Source organism: Humulus lupulus, chromosome 1, assembly GCF_963169125.1.
Source record: "Humulus lupulus chromosome 1, drHumLupu1.1, whole genome shotgun sequence".
Lineage (NCBI taxonomy): Eukaryota > Viridiplantae > Streptophyta > Magnoliopsida > Rosales > Cannabaceae > Humulus > Humulus lupulus.
In genome coordinates this window covers 210,826,008-210,848,314 of record NC_084793.1, presented here as the reverse complement: position 1 = coordinate 210,848,314, position 22,307 = coordinate 210,826,008, and positions in this window count along the sequence as shown.

Below are 22,307 nucleotides of genomic sequence, written 5' to 3'. Positions count from 1 at the left end.
AGCAAGAGGACCTATATGGTTTCTATCACATACTACGGTAATGAGTTAATGGCCATTAATATTGTAGTCCTATTTTTTTATGATTGACGTTTTTACGTCATATGTTTTCAGATTTATGACTTATCATATGTTTTAGTAGATTTTCCTTACTGGGCATTAGGCTCATTCCTTTTTATTTTAGATGGTGCAAGAAAAAAAACTTGGATGGCAGAACGGATTCATGGCAGCTTTGGCATATGTATTGGAAGAGGACTGAATGGATGGACTGCTGGAAAAGATCGAGGATGAAGTTTATATTTTTGAGTCTATTTAATTTATGTATTTATTTTTCCGCATTTAGTATTTGATCAAATTAATTAAAGGTTTTGTTTTCCTTATGTTTTTATGTAATGACAATGGGATCCCATATTTTGGATTTTTATAATAAAGTTATGTTATTATATGCATGTGTTCAAAAATAGTAGCTATGTCATAGTAGTTTTAATGGTTCGAGGTCTTACAGTTAGTCGGGGCATTACACGACACCCCATCAAGGGTGAACACTCAACTGATTGTGGAGAGATTATCTCTTACACTGGCTATCCAACTTGCATCGGAATATCCCTCATGTATCTTAGGAAACTTAGAATATTGGAAGCATAACTCTTTGGTCATTTTAAGGTATCCAAATACTATTTCCAGGACCTTCCAATGTATGATACTTGGGTTGCTAGTAAAACTACTTAGTTTACTAACCGCAAATGCAATGTCTGCTCTAGTACAATGTACGACATACATAAAACTACCAATTGCTCTTGCATACTCTAGTTCAGCCACCACTTTCCCTTCATTCTTTCCAAGCTTTAGACTTTAATCAAAGGGTGTGTTTACCTCTTTGATATTAAGATGGCCAAACTTGTCAAGCATTTTCTCAACATAATGAGGTTGACCTAAGGCATACCCTTGTGGTTTCCCTCTACTAGGTAAAGAGTCTCAACTTGAGAGGTTTTATTTTCGATCCACCCTCTTTAAGCAATTGGCTTCTTCTTGGAAATATCGGTTGCTCTACAACCCTTGAAGGTAACTCCTCTTGAGTTCCTTCTAATGAGATTGGTTCTTAAAGAACTCCACTTCTCTGTATTAAATTATCACATTAGAGTCCAAGTCTAATATCCTTTATCCCTTGCTATTTGAGGCATAGCCTACAAACACACATTTGATTGCCCTTTGACCCAACTTGTTCCTTTTAGGCTCCATCCTCTTGCGATAAGCAAGGCACCCCCAAAGTTTGAGATACACTAGGTTGGACATATTTCCTTTCCATATCTAATATGGTGAGATTTGATTCTTCTTTAGAGGAATTCGGTTTTGAATATGGCAATAGGTAAGCAAGGCTTTTCCCCATCACGCAAAACCTAAATTTTCATGTAATAGCATAGCATTTGTCATTTCAACATATGTTCTATTCTTTCTTTCAACTATACCATTTTGTCGGGGTGTATATAGGGCTATACATTAATGTATTATACCATGCATCTCACCAAAAATATAAAATTAATTGGAAAAGTATTCACTACCTATATCAGTTCTACTCAATTTAATTTTCTTTTCCAATTGGTTTTCAACTTCGACTTTATAGATTTTAAACTCGCTAAAGGTGTCATCCTTATTCTTGAGCAAGTACACATATGTCAATCTAGAACAATCATCAATAAAGGAAATAAAATGCACATGTCCACCTCTAGTAATTATTCCAATCAATTCACATAAATCACTATGTATTAAATCTAACTAGTTTTCCCTTCAATACATGGAAAAGGATTATTTACCATCTTAGATTTAACACACAATTCACATTTATCATGTTCAACATCATTGCATACAATTAAACCACATTTGATAACTCTTTTAATTATACTATATCCTATATGAGCAAATCTATTATGCCACAGAGTAATAGAATCAAAGCAAAGCATATAAGAGGAAGAATAGTGTGCACTATTATCAAAACAAGAGTCTTTCGTACACAATTTTATCATTCCATCACAAACATACTCTTTCCACACAAAGTAATTCCCCTTAGATAAAATTAGCTTGTCAAACTTAGACACCGCCTTGATGCCCGGGTTGCTCAACAAGTGCCCACACACAAGATTCCTACTCATATTCGGAACATAAAACACATTGGTCAAGAGAACCTTCTTTCATGATGTGAAGTAAAGATCATCCTTTAAGACTCCAAAGTCTTCAAATCTTTGTCAAGAATGTAGTGCACCTTCAAAGTTGTGAGAATAAACTTGATCTTGTCTTACAAACGAACAAAATTTGAGCCATCAAATTGATCTAGTCTCGCTAGATCTTGAGACATGAAATTCAGGGCTGAGAATGATGAGCTTTCTTCCATAGCTAGGGTTAAAAGAAAAACCTTAGAGATAGACAAACTTTGACACGAAATTTAGGTTTAGAGATAGAGATTTTTATTGTTGGGGGTTAGTGTAGCGTCTCTGAATTTTACTTAGCAATATAGTAGTAGCTTGTGCTGTAGTATTTTAGTTTTCATGGTTATTGGTTCAAGCTAGAGCTGTAAATACGGGCCGGGCTTTTGAGCACGGCACGAAACCGGCACGAGCCCGGGAGGCACAAGCACGACACGACACGAAAAAATATGGGCTTGGGCCAAGCACGGCACGAAAAAATATGGGCTCGGGCCAGGCACGGCACGAAACGGGCTTAGCACGGCACGGCACGACAAGCCCGAAGGCACAACACGAAAGCACGAACAAACTAGCCCGAAAGCACGACACAATAAAAAACCCGATATTTTGACATTAATAATCATAATAAATTTTTATTTGTCAATAATTAATAAATTAAAATGATAATATATGTCTTATTTTTTTCAATGTTTATATTTTTATAATTATATTAATTTATTTTAAGATTTGTTAGTTAAATTTTTAGCATTTATTAGTAGGTATTAAAATTCTAATAATTATCTTTGATATAATTTTGTGTAAAATATTGTTAAAAAGTATATAAAAATATCTAAAATTATAATTTAAACAAAGAAATGTATTTGGTTTGGTGGTAAGTCCATTGATGGTTAAGGAGGAGGTGGAGGGTTCAATTCTCCATCCTCACATTTTTTGGCAAAAAAAAAAGTGGGCCTAAAAGTGGGCCCAAATTTGGGCCCGAATATAGAAAGTGGGCCGGCCCGACTTGGGCCCGACACGGCACGAGCACGGCACGACATGGGCCGGGCCCATGGGCCGTGCTGGGCCTACTCTTTCAAAAATGGACCGGCACGAGCACGGCACGAATTGAATATGGGCCGGGCCCGGCCCGGCCCGAATTTACCAGAGGCACGAAAAATGTGGGCCGGGCCGGGCCGGGCGGCCCACATTTACAGCTCTAGTTCAAGCCAGGATTTAGTTGGAAACTCATAGAGATAGTTATGGATTTTTTAAGTTTAGCCTATAGTTTAGAAATATTCATTTTAACATAAGGTTTGATTCATATAGTTTGTCCTAGAAATGATATTTATTATAACCTAAGGTTTAGATAGAATAATTAAGAACGTCACACTTGTCACATGCATGTTTCTTAAGGATTTAAGGATTTTAGATGAATAAATTAATAAAGAATAAACCTAGGAGGTCTAGAACCTTCCCTCAGCTATTAGGATCACATTTTTACTCAATCAAAGTGGTTTAAACAAATTCAAGTGTGCTGAAAGTGTGCAAAAATGTGCTTGATATATCAATGTATATTGATATATCGCAGCTATAGGGGATGATATATCGCCTATGGTTGATATCAAAGATATGTCGACCTCCCATGAACAAAACCACGGAGGCTCGAGAATATGGGGGAGGCGATATATCGGCTCCACACACATATTTTGAAAATCCGTGGAATCCGAGCTATAAACAGCCCTCAAGAACTTGGACTTGCAATTGAACATTTTTGACCGGGTTCTAGGCATCTGTTGAGTAGAAAATTAAATTTTAATTCAACTATTTATTCATTTTAAAAGGAGTTAGTTTCACTCCTTGAACTCTATAAATAGGACCTTTCACTCAGCTATTTGCTTCATCATTCAAGCATTCTTCAGAGCCTCGAAGCACCTAAGATCATTTTAGAGAGAAATACTAGGGTTTTGGGGTTAAAAAGCTTTCCAATCTAAGCTTTTGTAAACACTTGGGAAGTAAGATAGAGTGATATTTTTGTATTGAGGTGTAGATCGAAGTTTTAATCTATCTAAGGTATTCTTTATCTTCGAGTTTAGTTCATTATAGTTCCTCTTATTCTTTTCATTTTCTTCCAAATCCTAACTTGTTGTAATGGCTTTTGGTTAGGTGTTTGAGTTTCTTGAAACTAAAGGTTTTCGGTAAGTTCTTATCTTGATGGTTTAGATCTTCTTTTCATCTCCATTTCATTAGAAAACTTATGGATCTTACTGTTTGATTTTAGGAGTTTTCGATCCGTTCTTGTCTCCAATATCTCGGTTTTTGGTAAGGAAAATAGGTGTTATGATTATGTTTATATTTTATATGTATATATGTATATGTTTATGTTGTAGTCGCTTGGGAAATATAGTTGCTTAGATAGCAAATAAGCAAATCCCAAGATTTTTATCATTATCATAGATTATCATTATGTTTAAACCTACATCGAATAGTAGCAAGAGGACCTAGATGGTTTATCATATACTATATTGTGTTTAAACCTACCTCAAATAGTAGTAAGAGGACCTAGATGGTTTCTATAACATACTACGATAATGAGTTAATTGCCATTAATATTGTAGTCCTATGTTTAATGACTTGCGTTTTTACGTCATACGCTTTATGATTTGTGTTTTTACGTTTTATGACTTATAATATGTTTTAGTAGATTTTCCTTACTGGGCATTAGGCTCATTCCTTTTTATTTTAGATGGTGCGGGAAAATAAGCTTGGAAGGCGGGACGGATTCATGGCAGCTTTGACATGTGTATTGGGAGAGGACTGAGTGAATGGATTGATGGGAAAGAACGAGGATGACGTTTTGTTTCAAGTCTTTTAATTTATGTATTTATATTTTCCACATTTAGTATTTGAACAATTAACTAAAGGTTTAAGTTTTCTTTATGTTTTGATGTAATAACAATGGGATCCCATATTTTGGATTTCTATAATAAAGTTCTATTATTTTATGCATGTATTCCAATATAGTAGTTATGCTTAGTTTTAATGGTTCGAGGTCTTAGAGTTAGTCGGGGCATTACAGTTAGAGGATACAACCTTAGTTTTGTATATTACCACTCAAAGCAATAAACAATGTTAATCTAAACTCTAATAGAAGAAGATTGCAAAGTACACCAACACAGATAAACAAGTGTATAGTAGACATTTGTTGGTGAAAAACTTTGATTCACAAAATCATAAGTCTATGATTTTATGTGAACCCCAATGTAACAAGGCTTGAAACAAATGAAAATTTGTTGTCCAAAAATATATATTCCTAGCCTCCACCTTGAGATTTCTTGAAGCTACAACAATGGAATGAGATTGGGATCACAAGCCTTTGATCTTCATACAAGTCAAGCTTTCTTGATGAAGATCTCAAAGAAAATAGTAATCTTGAAAGATAAATATTGAGAGAGAAAGAGAATGTCTTTTAGAGAGAGAGAGAGAGAGGTGAGTAATCAAGTCGAGTGACGCGTCACCTCTAGGTGGCGACGCAATGCCAAAGCCTCTGACTTGGTGCTCCAAAACTTGTCTCAAAACATCCCTAAATGCTCCCAAAAATTGTGGGTACTCTTATATACTCCAAAGAAACACTTTGGACTCAAAAAGATGATTTATAAATGCCTATACCAAAAGTCAACTCTCACATGTTGACTTTAGTGAAACCATTATGGTCTTTCCACCTCTTCGTGCCTAACCAATTTCACCATGTATTTAACCAAACATAACCCGTCAAAGATTAGAAGTTTCCTTGGATTTGTGTGGTATTATCGGTGTTTTGTTGAAGGATTTTAGAGGTTTGCAACGCCTTTGACTGAGCTAACACGTAAGAACTTGATGTTTGCATGGACTAACAGGTGTGAGAATAACTTTCAAGACTTGAAGCAGCGGTTGATTGCTGCACTGGTTCTTAGTCTCCATCAGATTAGGAAAAGTTTGTGGTTTACTGCGATGCTTCGAGACAGAGTTTAGGTTGTGTTCTGATGCAGGCTGAAAAGGTAATTTCATATGCCTCAAGATAGTTGAAGGAGTATGAACAAAGGTATCCTACTCATAATTTAGAACTGGCAGTGGTGGTATTCGCACTAAAGGTGTGGCAACATTACTTGTATGGGGAGAAGTTTAAGACATACACTAATCACAATAGTTTGAAGTACTTCTTCATGCAGAAAGATCTGAATATGAGACAAAGACGTTGGTTGGAGTTGGTAAAGAGTTATGACTGTGAAATCCTATGCCATCCAAGGAAGGTTAACATGGTGGCAAATGCCTTAAGTCGGAGAGGTCCAGTACAATTGTTTAGCTCGAAACAAATATCAAGAAAGTTGGCATAGGATATGACAAAAGCATAGATAGAGTTGGTTGTAGGCTAGGTTGCCAATGTTACTCTACATTCTATACTTCTTAAGAGGATAAAGAAGGCTCAAATGAATGATCTTGAATTAATCAAGCATCAGGAGGATGTTTTAGCTGGAGCAACTAAGGATTTCACCGTCTGTGAGACTGATATATTGAGGTCCAAGGATCAGATATGTGTTTTGATGGATGTGGGTATTCAAAAAGAGTTTCTAGATGAGTTTCATACCACTCCATACTCATTACATCCAGGCACCACAAAGATGTATTAGGACTTAAAATCTTTGTATTGGTGGCCAGGGATGAAGAAAGATGCGGTTGATTAAGTGGCTAAGTGCTTAACATGTCAGCAAGTGAAAGTTGAATGCCAGAGGCCAGTGAGACTACTACAACCCTTAAGCAGTCTTGAATGGTAATGGGAGGATTTACCATGCACTATATGGTTGGATTGCCTAGAATGGTGGGATAGCACGACTTGGTATGGGTGATCGTGGATCGATATACCAAGTTAGCTCACTTTTTGCCCATGAGAAAAAAATTATAGTGTGGATCAGTACGTTGAGATATATGTGAAGGAGATTGTACGTCTCCATGGGGCCCCAAAGTTTAAAGTATAAGATCGAGATCCCATCTTTACTTCTAAGTTCTAGGGAGGCTTGTAGAAGGCAATGCGTGCAAGGTTGAAGTTTATTATTGTCTATCATTTTCGGTCAGATGAACACTATGAGAGGATAATTCAGATATTAGATGATATGCTTTGGGCATGTGTGTTTGATTTTGAGGGATCCTGGAATAAGTATCTCCCATTAATTTAGTTTTCCTACAACAACAATTATCAGTCAACGATCGAAGTGGCCTTGTACGAGATTGTATGTTCAGATCACTCATTCATTGGGATGAAATAGCTGAAAGGAAGTACCTGGGTCCTGAGGTACTTCACAGGACTAGTGAAGCCATTGAGAAGATTAAGGCTCGATTACTTGCTTCACAGAGGACCATGTTGAGGACCATGTTTTTCTCTAAGCTTAGCCGATGAAAGGAGTAAAACAGTTTGGGAAGAAAAAAAAGTTGAGCCCTTGGTTCGTTGGACCTTTTAAGATCCTGAAAGGTTCGGGCAGGTAGCTTATAGATTAGCTATGCCTCGAGATTTATGGTGAGGTCATAACGTGTTTCATGTATCAATGCTTAGAAAGTGTGTGTCGGATATTACACATGTTCTGAGTTATAAGACCCAGGAGTTGCAGCAATATCTATCATATCAGGAGAGGCTAGTACAGATCCTCGATAGGAAGGATAAAGTCTTATGGACCAAGACTATTTCCTTAGTCAAAGTGTTATGGAGGAACAACAAAGTGGAGGAAGCGACTTAGGAGCTAGAATCGGATATGCGAAACCAGTATGTTGAGTTGTTCAGGTAAATTTCGAGGATGAAATTTCTATTACGAGGGGAAAGTTGTAGCGTTCCAAAACTCCTAATGAGATTTAGTACCTTAATTATCATGCCAGGATGACACAAGGGGAATTTATGAGAATTATATTAATATATAATTGAGTATGCATGATTATTATGTATATTAAATGTGTTTAAAGACCCGATTTGTTAAAAAAAATGGCATTTTCATAATTTTGACTCGTAGATGGTATAATTGTAATTATGTGTTATTTGCACTGAGAACACATTATTACGTTGATATATGTGATTTTCGGCATGAGTGGATCCTTTCTAGCAGCTTTAGCAAAAAAATCACAATGGTGATAAAACCCAGCTCGAGTCGAGCCTAGGGGAATTTTGGGAATTTCCATATTTTGAGAGTATTGGTAAAATAAAATTAATTGATAGAAATTTGGTGTTTGATGGATATTAGTTGACAGATTTGAGATTAGTGGTGTAATTAAAGATTTAAGCTAAATGACCAAAATGCCCTTGAGTTTAATTGACAGGTTAAGTTAATGGAAGGGCATTACAGTCTTTTGACCAAGTGAGCAGATGAAATTGACTAAGTGATAAAACTTAGCTGCATTTCACATTCTCTCTCTACATATATCCTTCTCCTTTATTATTTATGTGCTCACCAAAGAAAGAGAACTCTTAGGGCACATTTTCTAAACTGTAATCGAAATTTAAATAAATCAATGGAGAAATGAATGGGAATAGAGTATGGATCAATTGTAATCAGTAATTGTACTATGTTGTTTACTAAAACTAAGTGGAAAGAGAAATATAATCATTTTATCTCGTTTACCTAATCAGGAAACGTGATCGGAAAGCTTAAATTGACTAAATTATTTTTGAAAAAGTATTTTTTTATTTAATGGGTAAACATGTATTTTAATTTTTTTAATATAATACATAAAAAGATAAAAATAAATAAAATTCTTAAGGGTAATGTCATTCCTTGAGAAAATAATGAGGGAAGGATTCCTTTTCTTTTCTCCATAATTTATATGGGTCCCACTAACTACCCCCAATACTAAGTTTAGTAAACAAATGAATGGGAATCATTACCACACAAATGATTCCCATTACTTTTAAGTAAGCATGCCATTAAGCTATTGATCTTCATTTTTACCAAAGGTTGAGAGGGAAATTCATGTTCTTGGAAGGATATTTGCAGTAGTCCAGAGCCACAACCAATCTAAGATTTCAAAATTCAATGGAAGAGGTATGAAATTCTTCACTTGTTCTTCAATGGAGTTCTTCATGGGATTTTGAGGATTTAGTTTAATTTTTAAAATTTTGGGCTCTAGTTTGCTTGATTGAGTGTATTAATGATAGGAATTAGCCTACAAACAGTTTTCAAGATTAAATTGCTACTAAAAAAACCATGAATTGGATGTTGAATTTCGGATTAGGGGAAAAATGGGCGCTAGAGCCCTAAAGTTTGCAATGTTTGAGTTTTTTCTTGAAATGGGTGTTTTATTGCTGCCTAGAGAGTATATGTTAGTGGTGTATCAGTTTTGTGGTTAATTTGGCACTTCGGACTAGAGAAAATTGGATTTTTGGGTCTGTTTTGCTGGGATTTGGGGTCTGAAATCGCAGGTGTTTGATATGGGAATTTTTCAGATTTTTGGGCTTCGATTGGCATTTCCAGGGACCCAGCGCAAACGTGCTAGGGTCTGGCCTTGCCGTGGTAGGGTTTGGCACAACCGCGCTAGTGTCCCAGAAGCCCTAAAAAATTTTAATAGCGCGATCGTGCCAGTGGTAGGCACGACCGCACCAGGTGCCCCAAAAGTGCGCTTTGTTAATTTTTGTGAGTATAGCTCGGGATTCCTAAAGTCTTATTTGGGGACCCACTTGGGTGCTTGGGGAACGATTACATTACCCTGTTGAATGGAATTTGAGGTCCCAAGAGCTAGGTTTTGGTACTATAGGCCACATTTGGATTTATTTCCTAATGATCATATCATTAATGTTGTGACTAGGATTATTCGAGGCTCGGGAGAGGATCACCCTCGAGGTCATCTTGATTCTCACACAGGACCTAAGGTAAGAAAACTAGCGTATGCACATAGAGTAGGGTATCTGCCTGGTTATGCTTGAACGCAGTTATGACTGTACATCTAAATCAGTTAAGCCTGAGTACCCCTATTTTGCAAAATGATGTCTGCTATGTTTATGTATATTGAATTTTCTATAATTGATCATCATGGGCCATATTCAGCGATAATCATGCAGAATGTAGGTCGTGATGGCAACGACACCATGGAAGTGTTGTAAACACTTGCCCGGCAGAGGTCGTAAGTGTAACGCCCCGCATTTTGGGCACCTACGAATAGCTAAGAACGGGGTGGTGAGATGTATTTTAATATCATTTTGAATGATAATATATGCTTGAGAAGCAAAATTCATGTTGCAAGTGTTAGCCAAAGTGGGATATCTGCAGTTTGGTGACAAATGGAGGATTTCGGTCCCAGACCAAAATGAAAACCCTAATCAGATAAATTCTCGGATAATTGTTATTTGAGAAGCATAATTATGGAAAAATAATTTTGGGCATTAAATTAATGGATTAATTTTAATTAAGGTCAAAAATGTTGATTTTTGTGAGAAAATCTCAAGAAATGCATATTTTAGCCAAAAATGTGATTTTGGCTAAATAAATTATTTCAGTTATAAGAATGGGAGTGTCACCACTTAAATTAAATAGAAAGGCCTATTTAATTTAATTACCTTGGATTAAAATCTCAATTAGAAGAAAGTGAGAAAAAAAAATTAACCACATTAACCTTATGGAGAAAATTCCATTATCCTAAGATTAATTAAACTTAAGTTGGATTAATTAGAAATTAATAAAATACTGAATTGGCTTAGGGAGAGGTGGCAACATGTGGGGTAGGAAGGTCATTTAGGTTAATTTATTTTACCACCTATAAATAAGTTAAAAAGTCAAAAGTTTCATTATCTACAAAAAAGTCAAAAACTTGGAAGTTAAGTTATCTTTTTTTTTTTTTTTTGGTGAATAAGATCATTGTATTGCTAAAAACCAATTCATGTACAATTTCCATATATGACTCTAACTCTATAAATCCCCATAACACCTATCCTCTATACATCAGTTAGATATCTTTACAAATAGAATGAAACCAATCTCTATCTAAATGGCTTGTCTTGTTTGGCATTATAGTGTATATTTGCAAGCTAATATCTCTTTGTATTGTTTGGACTGTATGAGTTGTAGACCAAACCTTTTGGGACCAAAGCATATCATTCCTCACTCTCAAAATGTGATAAACCAAGGAAGCAACAACAGTTGTCAAGATGCTTTTTTGAAATCTACTCCATCTCCTTGTTTTGAAAATCCATTGCAGCAACTTATCATAGTCCTCTGTTTTTACTTTCCAACCCAGCCACTTCTTGACTTGTAATAGACAAGTCTTGCTATATGTACACTGAAAAAAAAGATGTTGAATATCTTCATTATGATCTCCACAGAATAGACATGATTGATCCATAGATGAGTTGTAATTGTGGATAAAGACCCTGGTACGCAATCTCTGAAGCATAACTAACCATAGTATAAACCTGTGCTTTGGTATAGTAAATCTCTCCCAAACAAAATTTTCCCAATGCACTTTGACAGGTGAAGCAAACAACAATTCGTGACCTGTTTTAATACTAAATTTCATTTCTGAAAAAGATGCCAAATCCACTTTTGCTTTAAAAAGATCCTTAACAGCCACCATTTTCCTCTAGTACCAACTGCAAGCCGAGGGAGCTTTGTATTCCACCAATCCAATTGCCTCAAATATATATTGTGAATCCATTTAACCCACAAATTATCTTTTTTCGAAGCTAAGTTATCTTCAATTCCCTCATCTGGACAAGCACTCTTGTAACGACCCAAAATCACTAATAAGGCTTAAGGGCCTTGATTAGTGTGTCGGGAGGGCACGATTGGATTATGTGTAAATTAAGTAGTTTAACGCATGATTATGTGATAAGCATGCTTGTATGGTTATATGAATGTATATGTGAATTGCATGTCTATGAGTATTAGTATGCATGTAGGCCCCGTTTAGCTTAAACGGGTATATTTGTAATTTTCGCCCGTTGAGGGCGTAAATGTGATTATATGTTATAATTGTGAGGACCGCATTATTATGTGGGTAAATTTGCAGCATGCGACTTGAGGCGGTCATGGGGAGCTAGTTAGCGGGAAAGTCACAACAGGACCTAATATTTGAGTTGGGGCAAGTCAAGGGGTATTTTGGGTATTAGATGGTTATTTAGGTTATAGGGTTATGGAAATAAATAATTTGAGACATATTTGAGGTTAGGAAGCTTAGGTGGGAATACTGGGGAATTTTACCACTTTTCCCTCAGTGACGTTTTCGGTACCCCGAGCCTCGAGATTGACTTAATAGCTTAAGGATAGACTAAGTAAAATCTAGAAAACGGTAGAACAAAAGCCAAACCGATCTTCCTTCCTCTTCTCTTTCTCTCTAAAAGGAAACCACAAGGAACCAAGAAGAACTTGGCTGGAACTCAGAGAATTGGAGATGTGATTTAGGAGATTAGCTCAAGGATTAGCTAAGGATTCAATCAAGAGTTAAGGTAAGCTATGAGTTTTATGCAATGTGGTTAAATTCTGTGATTATAGCTGAGTTCTAAAGTGTTTATGGGTTTTGGCATTAGAGGTTGAATTAAGGCAGAAATTTTGGAAGTTAGCTCAGTGAGTGTTTAGAGAATTGATTCTTCAGTGAAGGTAAGCTCCAATTTATGATATAGTGTTTGAATTCTAGGTTTTCCTGACTAGTGTTGTTGTTCTTGAGTATGTGGGTTTCAGAAATTAAAATGGTGTTTTGATGAGTTTTTAAGTTATGTTTCTGCTGGGTTTCGTTGCAGGAAGCATGTTGGAAAGTTTGTGATAATTGAATTGTGTTATTGGGATGGTTTAGGGTTGATTTGTGTGGTTTTCCAAGGAGGCCGAGCCTCTGATTTTGAGGCGGTCCACGACATGGGTTCATAGGGCCATGGCCCTTAAGGGGATTTTTGGTCTTTTGGAGTATTTAAGCACGGGAACCTAACCTAGAGTGCTCGGGATCGATTCCACTACCGTGTCTAGTGGAATCCAATGTCCCGAAGGTTAGAACCATATCCGAAAACCTTTATACAATTATTAATGGAATCCTTTATCTTGGTTGGGACTAGGTGTAAGCTAAGGCTCTGGAAACGGATCTTCCTCAAGGGGCATCTCTTGTAATCAGAGTACTTGGAAATTAAAGGTAAGAAAACTGCACCCGGTTGTGAATTTACAATGGGACTAAGGGTTCCCTGTTTTGTATGCAATATGAATGGTGGTATTATGCCATGTGAATAATAAACAAACAGCCTAAGAGTGCCGGAGTTTACATTGTCGCACAGGGCACGGGGTAGCTGAGGACAGCTTAATATTCACTGAGCTCGGTTTAGGCGGATCGGAGTCAGTGGGATAAATAGAGGGTGCAACATAAGGGTGTCGACCCTGATTATCGTGTGACTTGGTTATCAATGTTGATTGATGAATTTTTCATGATGAATAACTGAATATTGGTTTGTAGATCCTCTGGTTATGTCTATGGATTATGTGATTAATGTGGGATGTTAGTGTATGAACATGCTTAATGAGTTATTCAATTATTATCCTTGTTTTTGGTATAATGTTATGTTTTCTTGCTGGGCCTTGGCTCACGGGTGCTACATGGTGCAGGTAAAGGCAAGGGTAAGCTTGATAAGCCCTGACTTGGAGAACTCTAGAGGTGGAATGTACATGACTAGCTTCTTAGCCGCCACGGTTGAGGGTGGGAAAGGAACAGGAGGACCATAAATATATGTTTGCCCTTAGAGTGGCTAGTGGTTGTTTGTACTCTGGAAATTTTGTAAATCGACTTTCAAATGTTATTTCTTTTGGGATCCCATGTACTCAACGTTTAATTATATGAAATGTATCTTTATGACCAAAACCCTTTTTAACCTTAGTTCACTAATTGTTTTAGTGACACGTTTTCAACTAATGACTTGATTAGCAAGTCCTGCACTGTTATAAATACACAGTGTAACGGTCTTGGCTATCCAGGGAGTTACAACTCTAGAGCTTGATGCCTCTGAAAATTTTCTTCATAAACACTCCCCTTCTCATCCTTTATCTCTTCAAAACTTAGTTAGTTTGAAGCTAAGGAGATTACACACCCAGTTAGCTCCACAAAGGTAAACACTAGACTATCTTTGTGTAATTTTTGTGCTTAGTTTAAGCACATAGCTTAGTATATATGATTGTATAATTTGATATTTTGGTTTTTGGGGAGTGAATATATGTAGACTAAAGGCTGAGGAAGGAGTTCAAGGTGTTAGAAGTCCCCAAAATCAAAACTAAGGTCACCAAGGGGTAAATGGTCACATCCTATGTTCTTTTGATTTAATCTTGTGAAATCTGTCATGTTTTAATTGATTATTGGAACTATGATAATTTTTAATTAATGGCTGAGTATACATACATAAGTGTTTAGATGTTTGTTAGTGATGGAATCTAATATTCCATAGGCAAAATCTTGATTTTAGAAAATATTAAGGACCTGGCATGCAATGGGTGAAACAAACTATGGGTGAATCTAATTGTTACACCCATTTTTTGCGCATTTATGACATTTAAAAAAATAGCAATTATAAAGGGATAATCAACAGGACACATTGCCTTCCTGTTCTCACGAAGTGCAAAGTAGTTCCTGTTCTCACGAAGTACAAAGTACTTCTTGTTCTCACGAAGTGCAAAGAAGTTCCTATTCTCACGAAGCACAAAGTACTTCTTGTTCTCACAGAGTACAAAGTGCTTCCTATTCTCGTAGAGTACAAAGCAGACTACCAAGCATTAACAAAAAGGATTTGATCGCGTAGCCACATTCCTCAACCTCTATTTGTATAAGGAAAGTTATTTCAGCCTCTGTTCACAGAAGGCAAACCATTACATGCTAACAGGAGGATCATGTTCGTTCAACACACAACATCCATGATAACAAAGTTAGCAAAGGAGTACAAAGTTGTCATTTATCAAAATATAACTGTATTTCTGTTGTAATGTATTATTTGTGGGCCAAGCCCAATAACTTAGGCTCTTGATCTAATTGTAACCCTAAACTGCTCACTGTAAATAAGAGGAGATGGGATAGAAATAGGAGGAGGAAATTCATAATGCCGAATGAACATTCTTGTATAAACAGTCCTTATGTAATGTAAAGTGAAGGAGGACTACAGAACAACTGGCGACGTAGGTTCTCCAGAAACTATGGTTCTTCAAGCTTAATTATTAAACAAATGACTAAGTGGACGCAGGTCATCTTTTTGGGGTCGAACCACTATAAAGTATGGTGTTATTTATTTGATCATATCTCGATTCTTGAATCCATGCTCTTATGTTCTCAAGTTGACGAAAAACAACGTCAACAGTTTGGTGCTTTCATTGAGATAGTAGATTCAAGATAAAGAGGTTCAATCTAATGAAGTCTATGATTAAATACATTGATGAAATCCTCTCAAGAAGACTCCACACGTCGTCAAGGGCCAGATCAGTCACCTGTTCATTTTTATCCAGGCCATCTGCGGAACAATTGCAAGTTGTAAGAAAACACCATATTCGTCGAGACAAAACACAAATCCTCAAAAAATAGTTGTGCACTCATGCATACACTCCAAAGGTGAAAAAGGAGTCGGAAATCCCAGCTATCCAAAAAAGGAAACATTTTCTCCCATAATGGTCTATACTAGGCGAACAGGAAGTTATGAGGGCTCAGAAACCTTGCAAGGCTAGTGTGTGGAATTTTCCTTGCTTCTATGTTTTTATAAGGCGCAAGAGAAACTATAGAAGGATTGGAATAACATGCCAGAAGCATGTAAAGAACCTGTTCGTTTCTATGTTTCCACACGGAAAGAGAACTCGTTTTCCCATTGTAGTCTATACTAGGCGAACAAGAATGTAAAGATATGTTTAAAATTCTTCCAAGTTGTTAAGAGAATCCTGTTCTCCCACCTAAGAGAGCCTTGTTCTCAGGCTTAAGAGAATCTTGTTCTTGCACCTAAGAGAGCTCTGTTCTCGCGCCTAAGAGAATCTTGTTCTCTTAATCCTGTTCTCGCACCTAAGAGAGCTCTATTCTCACACTTAAGAGAATCTTGTTCTCGCGCCTAAGAGAATCATGTTCTCACACTATGTACTAGAATCATGTTCATCCTTTATCACATGCAATTCCAAGATGACGTATACGAGCTATCAAGGACATTAACTTGTATGCTTCATAACACCCGAGATAAAATTTGAGATCTCATGGCAAAGTCTATTAGTTCGTTACTAAGCCTTTAAAACTATTAGTAGTGGATAGAGCTTCAAAAAACAAAGGGATCTTATGGAAATAATAGCTTGAAATCATTAGTGAAAATTCTGAGGTCGGAGACATTCAAGCTATAGACTGAATTTATCTTTGAAGCTGGCCTATATGTACCTTTCGAGCCAACTCATATAAGTCACCCGAGCTAATCACCCCTCCGCGCAAGTTATTTGAGCGGTATCTGGTGCTCACACCCGAGCTGGTCACCATCCACAAAACTCATTCGAGTCATAAACAGTGTTCCTCTCCAACCTAAACCACTGTTTGTAACCAAGTTCGGGATAGAGTTCATCTCCGAGACAGTAATCACCTCAGCTGAAACTACAACATAAATTTCTGTGATCAACCGTACTTGTTTTTCGAGACAGTGATCAGACTAGCAATTTCATGGTTTATTCGAGATGACTTGGATTTCGAGGTCCTGACTGCTTATTAAAAGCTCATGCTACGTGACCATAAGGAAACTGAGCTCGAAGTATAAGGCTCGAGACCATTTCAAGGTCACCACAAACCTTGTTCGCACACACAAGGGACAGCTTGACACAACCCTTTAATGAACCTTATTCGCCCATGCATTCTTACAAGGGGTGAACAGGAATAAGGGAGCACATCTCAAAAGATTATGCTCAAACCATTTCGAGTTCACCTTTGGATGGTTAGACCGAAGGTTTATGTAAACAACTCTGAAGATTATGCTCGAACCAATTCAAGGTCAAAAAAGAGTTTGAGACATCTTGAAATTTTTCCTATTCGTTTGATCCTTGAATGAAACCTATTTGCCCATGCATCCACAGAAGGGGAAAATAGAATATATCGAAGGCATTCCGAGGAAAAGCATGTGATATTTGCTAATGAGTTTTTGAGCTTATCAATAAGCATTATCATGACAACTTCTAATCTGACTTTAACAAGTTGTCTTTGAATAACTTGTACAGTATGATAACACGTGGAACAAATAGGACGAGCCTGCTAGCATGAGCTTGAATATGTAACGCGTGTCGATTAACCAACACAAATAAATCGATATAAGGATAAAGTTGGAATTCCAGATTAACCAACAATATTCATAAATCAATAGTTGGAATTTTTTGCAAAATAGTTTCAACCTCGCAACCCTAAGAGCATACTCAAGGATGAGGAAACGTTACTATCACTAAGCAAGAAATAACTAGATTAGCCAACAATATTAATAAATCAATATTCCATTTATGATACAAAGAGAATGAACAAGAACGAAGAATAATCCTACTCGTTTATGGTATGGAGACATTATGTTTGATAGTCACAAACAGAGTTTGTTCGCTCGTTTGCCTTAGCAAGGATCCAACTAATAGCCCAGCTCTGTTTGTTTACCCTTGGAACTAACAGACTAATTGAGTAATGGCGATAAGGAACCTGTTTGCCCGAGATTACTGCCCTGATAAGAACAAGGATCAAAAATGGCAAAGCTTGTTTTAAAAACTCTATTATGAGTTATGACTATAAAGCTCGGTAAACCTTGAGCTAGAAGAAGGTGCCGGATTGGAGATGATAAGAGAATAAATGGAGATGTTGCTCAAAGATGAATTCGTGAGCCGAACCTTGAAGATAGGCCTTAAGAGGTACTTTGGTTGCCTACCCAGTGTAACCAAACCTGCTAGGGGTATTAACAAAGATTCTTCTCAGAGGAATCACTGTTAAAGATTTCTTTATAAAGTGATCACAATCAGGAAAGAAGATAACCTCGCCTTCAGAGTAATCAAGAAAGAGGACAAATTCAAATTATGATTGTTATCAGAAACGAAGATAACCTCGAAAGAGGATAACTTCGAATTTTGCACTATAAAACCAGCCCGAACCCAAGGAGAAAGTAATCCAAGACTTGTAACTTGGTTACTTGGGGGCATATAGGTGTTGGATATAACCATACCACGAGCTCAGAAAAAATCTATACATCTTTTAAATAAAAAAGTTACCTCAAAATTTTTGAAAAAGGTTAAAGTACAAAGATGATTGAGCAAAAAAGGAAAATATTACAAATTTTTTGTGCAACAAAATTTTGAGTAATATTCTAACATATCATGCTTCTATGGATAAAGTAGTATGAGTTTCGAGCAGTCATAACTCATCATACTTATATGTTCAAATTAGTATTCACAGTGATTGTGACAATAAACGAAACAAGTAGGCATATTTGAAAGTTTAAATAACACAATCAAGTTAGTATAAAAGTGAAATTTGGAAATCAAAACCGAGCTAGAACAATAGCTCGGATTGTCAAAAATAATTCCAAATAAAATTTAATAAACTAACATGAAAAATCAAAGTTATAAAATCCTGGTCCTAACCAGGAAGAAGGCCTAAATACTAACATGTAGCTTTTAAGAAAGCATTTAAGCATGGCTGAACCAGATTCGAACCAAGTCATGCACGAACTCGGAAGCATTTTCATAATAGAAGATAACCTTGGACTTTGTACCAGGATAACTTCAAATTCTTCTAGTTTGAAAGATAACCTTAGAATTTAATTGTTGTTAGGAAAAAGGAGACTTTTAAACCAAGATCGATCACCATTACAGGACAACCTCCAATTCTGGTCGCCTACCAGTTTGAGGAAGAACCTTTAGTGACTTGTTTGCATAACATAGCTTGTTCAACTATGTTTATATAAGGGAAAAGAACTGTAATGCCCCGAATTTCCTAATAAGGGTTAGGACCTCGACTAGGAGGTCGGGAGGGCCATAATTGAATTATGATGCTATTTAATGACCATGTGCACGTTTATGTGAATTATATTATAATATGATGGTAAATACATGCATATGGGAGTATTTATAATTATGAGGGCATTTTGGTAATTTGGCCGCTGTGGGCGTAATTACGTATTTTGGTGCATGTTTGTGATTAATTAGTATAGCCACATTATAAGGTGGATTGGTTCGAGCTATTCGGCATTAGAGGATCATGGAACGCAAGTGTTCGGTCTAGTCATAATGGGTTTAAGTTCGGGGCTCAGGGTGAGTCTCGGGGTAAATTTAATGATTAGAGCATTACCGTGAATTATTGGTATGTGAGAATTTAAAGGGTAATGGGATATGGGTTATTGGTATGTGAGAATAATGAGAATAGCAGGAATTGGGGTGTGTTAATTATGATTAACAAAATAGGTGCGAAAGGACGGTTTTGCCCTTGGTGGCTGTTAAGGTTTTATTTTAGACCTAAGGACATTTAGGTCTTTTCACCCTAAGAGAATTATATCAGCCATTAAGGTTGTGGAAAGAAGAGGTAAAAATAGAGCTTCCTTTCTCTTCTCTCCCGAGAGTTTTCTCCTCCATTTCCTCTTTGGATTTTCAAGCTTCTTTTGAGGAATTAAGCCAAGGAACCAAGCTTTTCCAAGTTAGGATTCTGCTCCACCATTGAAGAGGGTGCTAAGCTGAGATTGAGGTGAGTTTCTAGCCATTAGAATTCTTGATTTTGCTCTGTTTTCTTAGTTAAGTTTCAGCTGGTTTTTGGGTTGGAAACTTGGGAATTGGTTGGAGTTTTGGCTAGGGTTCTTGGGGTTGTGGTCCCTAGGACATGTGGAGGTGGTATTTGGGTTCATTTGGGACTTAATTTGATGATTGGAAGCTTTTGGATTGGGTTAGAAATGGTGGAATCGAAGGAAGAGAATACTAGGAATTTGCTGGCTGAAGGTAGCGCTACAGCGCCCTGTGTAGGGCGCTATAGCGCTACTTGCAGGGGAGGTTGGGCGGTTTTGGTTATGCTTTGAGCGCTGGGGAGCTAGGAGGGCAGTGCTATAGCGCTACCCTGTTCCTTCAGAACCCTATTTTGGGTGTTTTTAAGGGTTTTTGGCTTGGGGTTTCAATCCTTAAGGCCCGGAATCGAATCTACTCACCGTGTGGGCATGTTTCAAGGTCCCGAGAGTGGGGTTTAGGTTAAGACCCTATCTTTGGTAATTTTCATTAATTGTAGATTGTATTTGGTTATGACTAGGTGACCATTAAAGGATTAAGGATCGATCGTTCTCAAGGGTCGTTCTTGTTCTAACTCTCACTCGAACCGGAGGTAAGAAAACTGCACCCTGTGTATATATGACATGCATGGTTGTACTTGATGCATGTTGGATGTTATATGCGATGCATGTAATGCACAAGAAACATGTGATTAGGTCATGCTTTATATACTGAGCATGATATTGTTCAGAGCTTGAGCCTCTGTGTTCGTGCATGGTCCTAATTGTACTAGTACTTGTTATGTAAGCATGTTGAATGCCTTGTATATGGATATTGGATATGTGATATATGTTTGGTGGCATGGCTTACTTGTGTGTGGCACTGACTTATTAGTCAGAGTTGGCAATGGTGTTAGATCCATCTGTGGAGCTATGATTTACTAGTCAAGTTCACAATGGGTTGAACATTGGTTGTGTTTTACTGACCTAAGAGTCAGAAATGGCATAGCATCATGAACGCCGAGCCAAATGAAGATTAGATCTAATCGATATCAGCATTGAATGACTCATATGGGGTATTAATTCGGGACTGACCCTAAGGTCGATGAAACTTATAGGCGCTTGTCTAATCTAAGACTAGTTACTCAGAGCCAAGGCATATGGCCCGGTGACTGTTATCACATGGCTAGGGAACGATGTTCCAGGGTTATGACTCTATGGTCATGAGGATGGTTATGTTGGTGACTATTCACCATACACCTATCCTGTTCAAACTTATGAAAGGTTTACTTATCAATTAAGCCCAAGTGACCCTATTGTCATAAGGCTTGAGGGGGCTGTACCCACTTTTGTGACTTTTGTGACTGTCACCTATTTGTTTGGACTAAGAGTCGTGGATGATTATTATGATCATTGGTTGGTGTAATATACTCAACATTGCATTTCTATATTGGGGCTAAGAGTCTTGGATGATTATTATGATCGTTGGTTAATGTGTTATACTCAACGTTATGTGGATCTGTTGCCTGCTGGATTAGAGCTATATCTGCTAGGCGTGTGCCTTATAGTTCAATGACATGTTATAATTGTTCATGAGCATATTAAGTTTTCTTGCTGGGCTTCGGCTCACAGGTGCTATGTGGTGCAGGTAAAGGCAAAAGAAAGCTAGACCATCCTTGAGTTGGAGAGCTTAGGTGATGATGTGTACATATGCAGCTGCTCGTCCACCACGGCCGAGGTTTGAAGAAGAACTAAGGTTGAACCCTGTTTTTCCGCTTAGATCAGCCTGTTGTAAATATTTTCTTGTAGTAGACTCTGAAATTATAATTTTGGGATCCCAACATATATATTATACGCTCTAATGAAACGTTATATCTTATCCAAAAAATTTAATCCCTAAACCGCTAATCATACTTAGTACACGATTTTGGCCAAATGACTCGATTAGCGAGTTTAGCACTATTTAGAAGGCACACTGTAACGGTCCCTGGAGTTTAGGGCGTTACATGAACCGAATGATTTTGTTAGCTTATGGTAACAAAAATGAATTCTCCTATCAAGTGATCAAGGACCGAGACTTCTCAATCGCTTGGGGGGCATATGGGGTGTAAGAACACACAAGATATGAAACTTTTTGCAAAGTCTGTTTCTTCTACCCGAAAAGGCGAAAATGTGCATGCTCGTGTTTTGTTCGTTCTACCTACAAAGGGAAAATTGCGTCTACTCGCCTGAGCCTAAAGTTGAGACAAACACAAGCCATGAAAAGAGAAAAAGCATATATAAAAATACACATGCTGCTCGTACCATTCACAAAATGCAAGTACAAAATCTGTTTGTATCATGCACTAGAGGGAACTAGTCTGTTCACACTAAGAACAAAAGGAAAATTTGTTTGTTCATTGGCGTGAAAATACAGACTACAAAAGAAAACAAAGAATCAAGTGTATGCAAGTATAAAA